The 6,738-nt window shown below is 48.9% G+C and overlaps 1 protein-coding gene across 2 annotated transcripts in view; it reads left to right on the top strand.

The window, feature by feature from the left end:
- Positions 1-274: 274 nt before the first annotated feature.
- The window catches only part of SLC41A1 (solute carrier family 41 member 1), a 61,474-nt gene continuing 55,010 nt past the window's right edge, over positions 275-6,738 (top strand). Inside the window, exon 1 of one of the 2 annotated variants that reach the window (XM_069238570.1) lies at positions 275-398. The gene's annotated coding sequence lies outside the window, so the exon portion shown is untranslated. The remainder of the gene's footprint in view (positions 399-6,738) is intronic. The other variant, XM_069238569.1, reaches the window with a different exon arrangement.

Raw genomic sequence — 6,738 nt, 5'->3', positions numbered from 1 at the left:
CAACCTCGTCTGCTTGGCCAGAGCAAAGCTGGCGTCCCAAACGAGTAAACAAACTCAATTAGAGCTTCTGCTAGATTCCAAAACACCCGGCATCCGCTGACTGCAAAGGGGAAATCGGCCGAAGGCGTGTGCGGAGTCCACAGCCAATCAGCACTTAGAAATTCTGTATGGCGGCTTTGATTGGCTGAAATGCTCCCCCAATTGTCCAATCTTAGGCCATGTTCTACATTAATTGTACCACCCACTCCTAGACGATTTATGGAATGTGTTCAGCAGTGGGATTGGTTGGTATGCTTCCCTTAAGTGCTAAAATTAAGGACCTATTCATGACACTCGTTTAAAGATCAGCTGCGGACTCGAGCCTGGCTTCATGGACGGTTTGTGTAAGTAGTGAACAGGTAAACACCAAAAGCAAGCGGTGAGCTGGAGAGTTTAAGGAGGGGTTGAACGAGTTACAACGGGGGTTGACTCGAGGGTAAGTGATGCATCCATCCATCAATGATGGATGGACAGGTTAAAAGACAGAGAGATGGCAAAAAAAAAAAAAATTAACACGATACATTGAAGGGGTGACCACCCAGCTGGAGGCGAGTCCAGGCAGCAATACGTTAGTACAGTAGCCTGACCATGTTAAGAGATTTTGTGATACGCCGGGTACCCGGAGCGGGATAGCGTATCTGATGATTTGCGATACCGGGAGAAAGAACAGTAGAGGTGTGTGCGCTGTTGGTGCTTGATGGGGGAGCAGAGTCACTGCAAGGGACCGGTAGTCAGGGAGGTGGGTAATGGAAACTCCCCCTTGGTTTTAGTGTACCAGGCGAGGGGCGAATACCTAGGCTAGCTGTTTTAATGAGCTTGCAGGGTAGGTGTGATGGTGGGAGTGACCACTCTGGTGACTGTTGCTTGTGTAGGGGCCTTTAGTGATTGGAGGGTGGGGCTTGGGATACGCGAGGGCGCGATAAACTGCCGAATTGTTGCTAGGAAGGTAAAAGACCCGTCCGATGATGCCTGCTAGAGATCACTGTTTGGTAGACGGATGGCTCGCTTGTGCAGTGGGTGGTCTTCAGTGTTTGCCCCCTGTAGCCATTGGGGCTATTTATTAAATGTGACTGCACTCGGTGATATAATGGATTTTGTACCCCTTTCAACTGGGTCTTTGGCTGTGTTTGCCAAGTCTGGCCCTTCCACTGCATATGTTGAAGGCATTTTTCAAATTGTGGCATTTATATTTCGTGCTAATCAGGTGCATTTATCTAGTTAAGCCCTTCGTACGCTATGTGGCTTGTAGTTATTTACTCCGTTCCACCTCGCATGCACCGTGGGAGTTAAGAACACGTGCCTTGCGTTCTCTCATACCTGTGTCTAATGGTATTTATTCAGCGTTCCGTCTGTATACGGCGACCGTTTTGTAAGCATGCATCCCTATTGCCCGGTTTAGGGTGCACTTTGGTCTCATACATTCGGAAACTTGGTTTATTCATCCGTTCAGTGCTTTAAATTGGCAGGTATTGTCCGGTACTGAGTACCTGCACTTCATTAATTTGAAGGGTGAGAGAGAGCACCTGCACTTCCCAACACTGTTGCATTACATTACAATGCTTGAGTACCGGCACTTCTCAGTAGCAAACAGGTACTCTAAATAGAGAGTTCCTGCACAGATATATTTCCATTTAAAGTACTGCATCCGTTATTTGCACATGATGGGTTGGGCTTATACACCTTGGATCATTGTAGTCGGAGTGGTTTGTTGTTGTATACCCCCCTGGATATCTTGGGTGGTCTATTGCAGTGAATCCCAACCTTTTTATCGCCGCGGACCGGTAAATGTTTGATAATTTTTCCGTGGCCCGCTTGTTTTGATTTAATAATTTTAATTTAATTGTATTTAAACATGCCTTCAAGATTTGAAGACCTCGGGCGGCCTGGTGCCGATTGATCCGCGGACCGGCACCGGTCCGTGGCCCGGGGTTTGGGGAACACTGGTCTATTGTATTTAACCAGTGGTGGTCCTGGGCAGTGATTTAAATGGACATGAACTATTAGATACTCAGTACTTGCAATTCTTTAACTTGAAAGGGATAATACTGGTGCTTCTCGGCACTGCATCATGCTTTTAATGTGATATTACCAGCACTTCTCAGCAAGAAACAGGTACTCTGGAGACCAGGAGTACCTACACTTCTAGATTTGTGTTTATATTTCAAGCACTGCCCCTGGTGTATGCCTTCTATCTGTACAGCCATTGGTTTTAGGGGAGCGGTTACACCCAGAATCCCCTCACAGCTCTGGACAGTGAGTAACTCTTTGGTATTTGAGGAAAGCCACTGCAGGCTTTTCAGCATTTTTCTCCCTGGCCAGCAGGACGGTAGCCACGGGGGCAGAGTGGGGCCAACCCAGCCTATATTTATATCTCGGCCCCTCCCTTTTTTTTTTTTTTCTTTTTTTCCTGCCAGTGTGTTAGCCCAGAGCTTGGCCTCTGTATTCTCAGAGGCTGCAGCACTGCTCCTCTTTGAGCGGGTAACATGGGAGTGCGTGAGCAGGGTGGGGACAGTTTGCCCACCACTGTCCAGGTGGGGTCACACAAATGCTCGGATCCTTCATCCTGCCTGTCTGGGAAATAAACTGCCTTAGAAAGTTAGCAGGTGCGGCGCAAGGAAAGACAAGGCACCACAGGGTTTCATCACTGCTACATTGGGAGACATGATGGATCAATCCAGCACATTCAGTTGGCTGGATGAGGAAGGAAACACTGACACACACATGCATTGCCAGTTTGTAATCAGTACATCTATGAAGGCCTGCAATGTATGAATCACTACCAAGCGGAATGCTCTGTTGCATGGTATGCCTGGCTCTTCCCTACAGCATGGTGGACGCTGGTACTTTGAATGGGCACTGTAAAACTAGTGAACTGCAGGTGAGCCTTGCCAGAGACTTAATAGCCAAGCCTTTAGAAATGGGGTTCCTGGTTGGCTAGGGTATGCACCTCAGCCAGGCAGAACCCACCCACTCTAGACAGGCGCAGGAGTTACACACCCAAAATCACCCCTGTTCACCCCCCTTGGTAACTTGGCACAAGCTGTCAGGTTTATCCTAGAGGCAAAGTGTAAAGCATTTGCACAACACACGTGACTCGATAAATACACCACAAAGGAAACACAACAACAAGTTATATAAAAATATACTGTATTGCATAAAACACTCCTGCGTGCCTATTGCAGGTAATCACTCTAGGATCGGGGGCCTCTGTCGAGGGTCGCCACCTTATCCTGCTCACTGTGCCAATAGAGCTGTGTCAGGAAAGGGTAGGCAACCAATATGGGAGGGGGGCAGGTAAAAAAACACCCGTGGCTTAGTGCAGGAGCTTCTGTGCTTCCAACCAGGTAAAGGCAGTCACAGGAATAATCCTGGCAGGACCGGGGACCTCCATGGAGGGTCGTCTCCCCAGCCTGATGTATGTATCCTTCCAACAGAGGAGAAGGCCAAGAGGGTCTCGCCCTCAATGATCAAGTCCCTGTCCCCTCCCAGCCACCTGTACTCCTGCGGTTGTCAGGGGAAAGGGGGGGGGGGGGGGCAGAAAGGTAGCCCTCCTCTCTGGAGAACTGGGGAGGCCTCCTGTGGCTTCTTCTCCTTCGTAGATGGTGGGGGGGCGCCGCCAGTGATTACACTGCGCGGCTATCCTTTTTGGTTTGGGGGCCCTCTACATGCCCTTGGGGAGTGTGTTTAGAGCCCTCCTGCACTCGCTGGTCAGACGCCTTACTTTGCATGTCTTCACTGCTGGACCAGCTCTTCCAATCTCCTTGCCCGGATTGCAGCAGTGAAGGCCCCTAAAGTGAATTTGTGCTGGGGCCCAATGAAGAGCGCACAGTAAGTGCTTCACACAAGGCTGCCGACGGGCTTCTCGCCACTCCTCCCAAAGGTAGTGGGGGCGCCGCCTCAGCTACAAGCAGGCCAGTCGTGCTCTTCACGCACCAAAGCCTGTCCAGACCAAGTGCTCGTCATGCGCTGTCTGGAAAAACACTAAGCGCTCTCACCTCTTGATGAAATCACTAGCCCCCAATTGCTTCCCTTGCGGTGTGCTTAAAAAAAAAAAAAAAAAGCCCTTTTCACGCGCTCAGCAAGGGACAGGGGGCACTCCACTGGTGCCCATCCAAGGAGAGTTGCACTAAGGTCACAGGAATACAGGGGGACACACCACCCAGCCCCTGGAGACAGCAATTGGGGCACAGGGCTGCAGGGCCCAAGCAAACAAGCCAGCACAAAGGCTCGAAGGCAGGGGCAGTCCCTCTGTGACCTAGCAAGTCCCAAGTCTGCACAACAGCAGAGCAGTCCCAAGGTGGTTCCTGGCGAGTCCTTCCAGCAGCATCCAGTGTCCAGTTCATTAGTCCATTAGTGTCTGAAGATGTGGAGGAAACCCCCCCCTGTACTTATACTCATGTTGCACAGCCTCCACAAAAGGGAGAGTACGGGTTCCAAAAAGTGCTAACCAGTTCCAGGACTGTCCCCTTTCTCCTTTAGCACTGGCTCCAGACATTGGCGGTGGGGGGGAGGGGGTAAACGAGCCCTTTGTGTGTGGCCAGGGCACAGCCTTTACAAATGCAGGTGTGCCCCGCCTCTCCCAGCCCAGGAAGACCATTCAGTATGCAGATGCACTCTTGTGACAGCGCCACCCTCCCTGTGTACAGACTGTCTGAAAGGTATGCACAAAGCCTAGGTGTCGCGTTGCCCCAGACGTGGATTGGAGGCAAGCTGCAAAAAAACCAGAGTCATAAGCACAGAGAAATTCCCACTTTCTAAAAAGCCAATCATACCAAGTTTAGAAGGGAGGGCACATTTACTTTAGCACAGATCAGCAGTAGTAAAGTCCTAATATCATCAAAAAGGGGTCAGAAAAAATAGGAGGAAGGCAAAAAGTTTGGGTATGACTCTTTGAAAAGGGCCAGGTCCAACAATGGAATACTCTCATCCAGGGACAGGTTTCTCTCTAATGGTGCTTGCTGGCATTGCTGCATCCAGTGTGCACTCTATGTTGCTGCCCTATGTGCACACTCAGTTTCAAAGCCAGTAAAGCCGAAGCCCGCTTCAGCCTATGGTCCTCCTCCAGTACCACCCTCTCTCCCAGTGAAAGAAGGACGGACAGCAGGGGGGTGACGGGGGCAAGCAGGAGACTTGGAGACTGTCTGTGTACCTGGTTGTGGAAGTCTGTATGTGTGTGTTTTGTAAGTGTGCATGTGTGAGCTTGTGTTTCTGCTTTGGCTACAGGCTTTTATGCACTAGCTTACAGTAATTACATTATGTGTTGTCATTGGTTCTAGTGTTGCACCAGTGAAAACAATTGGGGTAAATACTGGGGCATTTATGTGCTGACAGGAGAAATGGCTACAACTAGGGCTTTTGTAGACTGATAATAAACACAGTGCTAGAGAGAATGATCAGTCATGCTTCCTTTTGACATTCACAGTGATCTGCAGCTCACATTTGCATGGCGGCTGGGCAGACTCAGCCTTCCATCTTTGCAAAGTTGATAAACTTGTTAATAGCACATCTGTTATTTACAGTGCTTTAAAATTGGAGAGGAGCGGCATACAGTACTACAAGAAAGTATGGTTTTTAAATAGTCTTGTTTGCATATGTGTTTTCCCCCTGAAGTTGGGGAGTTGTTGGACGAGGGGAGCTGATTGGTAGTGAGGGGTTTTACTCAAACCTTTTCCTTGCTGTTTGGTGCTGGCACTAGTCGTTTAGCCTTCAGTGAGAAGCTGCCATTCAAATCTTACATTTAAAAACAAATGTAAACTTCCAACAAGCTGACAAACGCTCCTTGTGACAGAATTAGAATGAGTCCCCAAATTAAGTTTTTGACCCAAGGCACACACAAACTTCCAATATTCCTGTATGAGGAATACCAAGCACTCTTATTCAGGATGCGCTACCTGTGTCTCCTAAATTTTCCGCCATTCCCCTGCGGTGCAAGATTGAAGCAATCGTGCAGTCCTCATAAGTTCCATGCTCCTAGATTTCAACTTTTTATTCGTGTAGGCCTCGAGACTGGCACACCCTCTGAGTTGTTGGAACTGATTGCTAGTACTGCAGCAAGCATCTCTTCTGCTCTGCTGTCTATAGCGATCAAGACTGGCTGTGATAGCTCATAGGTCTTTCAGCATGTCCAACACGAGGGATTCTCCATGGGTGAAGTTTGCGGTCTATGACCATCTACAAGCTGTTCCATTACTCTGGTCTTATGACAAAGTGTCTACATATAAAGAAATAGGAGGCATGGTCCAGATGTCAATGCTAAGTCACCTTCTTGTGGTGCTGTCTTTCAACTGGTCTCCCTGTGTAAAATCTGAGCTTCCTTCAGGCCCTCAACCTAGCAGAGATTCCAAGGGTGTGATTCTAACTCACAAAAGAATATGTTGAATTCCAACCATCAGCATTGCTAATCCTGAGGGTAGTGGGCCATAGGGATGGTTATGAGCACTGATGTACGTGTAACTGGAATTGAACATTAGATGATGGGTGCCATGAATCAAAGTATTCACCAAGTGTAAAGAAATGGCTCCCTGTTGCAGTTACCCCCCACTTTTTGCCTGATACTGATGCTGACTTGACTGAGAAGTGTGCTGGGACCCTGCTAACCAGGCCCCAGCACCAGTGTTCTTTCACCTAAAATGTACCATTGATTCCACAATTGGCACACCCTGGCATCCAGATAAGTCCCTTGTAACTGGTACCTCTGGT

This window comes from Pleurodeles waltl, chromosome 6 (genome assembly GCF_031143425.1).
Source record: "Pleurodeles waltl isolate 20211129_DDA chromosome 6, aPleWal1.hap1.20221129, whole genome shotgun sequence".
Classification (NCBI taxonomy): domain Eukaryota; kingdom Metazoa; phylum Chordata; class Amphibia; order Caudata; family Salamandridae; genus Pleurodeles; species Pleurodeles waltl.
This window is presented reverse-complemented; position numbering and strand designations above follow the sequence as displayed.